Source organism: Pholcus phalangioides, unplaced genomic scaffold, assembly GCF_987345545.1.
Source record: "Pholcus phalangioides strain wild (caught in Gottingen) unplaced genomic scaffold, Ppha-v1.0 ptg000015l_1, whole genome shotgun sequence".
Taxonomy (NCBI): Eukaryota; Metazoa; Arthropoda; class Arachnida; order Araneae; family Pholcidae; genus Pholcus; species Pholcus phalangioides.
This window is the reverse complement of record NW_028301608.1, coordinates 108830222-108830446: the sequence shown is the minus strand read 5'-3', so window position 1 is coordinate 108830446 and position 225 is coordinate 108830222.

The following is a 225-nucleotide window of genomic DNA, read 5'->3' as shown; positions in this document are numbered from 1 at the left end:
TTCTTTCAATTTCGTTGAAAGAACCATTATAAATAGTGTTCATTAATTTTATTTTAATGATGATCATTTATGGCAACACAATGAGACACGCCATCGCTTTCACGCGAACGACAGTGGAGACTATCTCCACGCGTTGACAAATCAAAACTGACTTTTGAATTCAGTTACTGTCAGGAAATCGAAAACATCTTCTGATTGGTTTCTCGTTCTTTCCAGAAGCGGCAG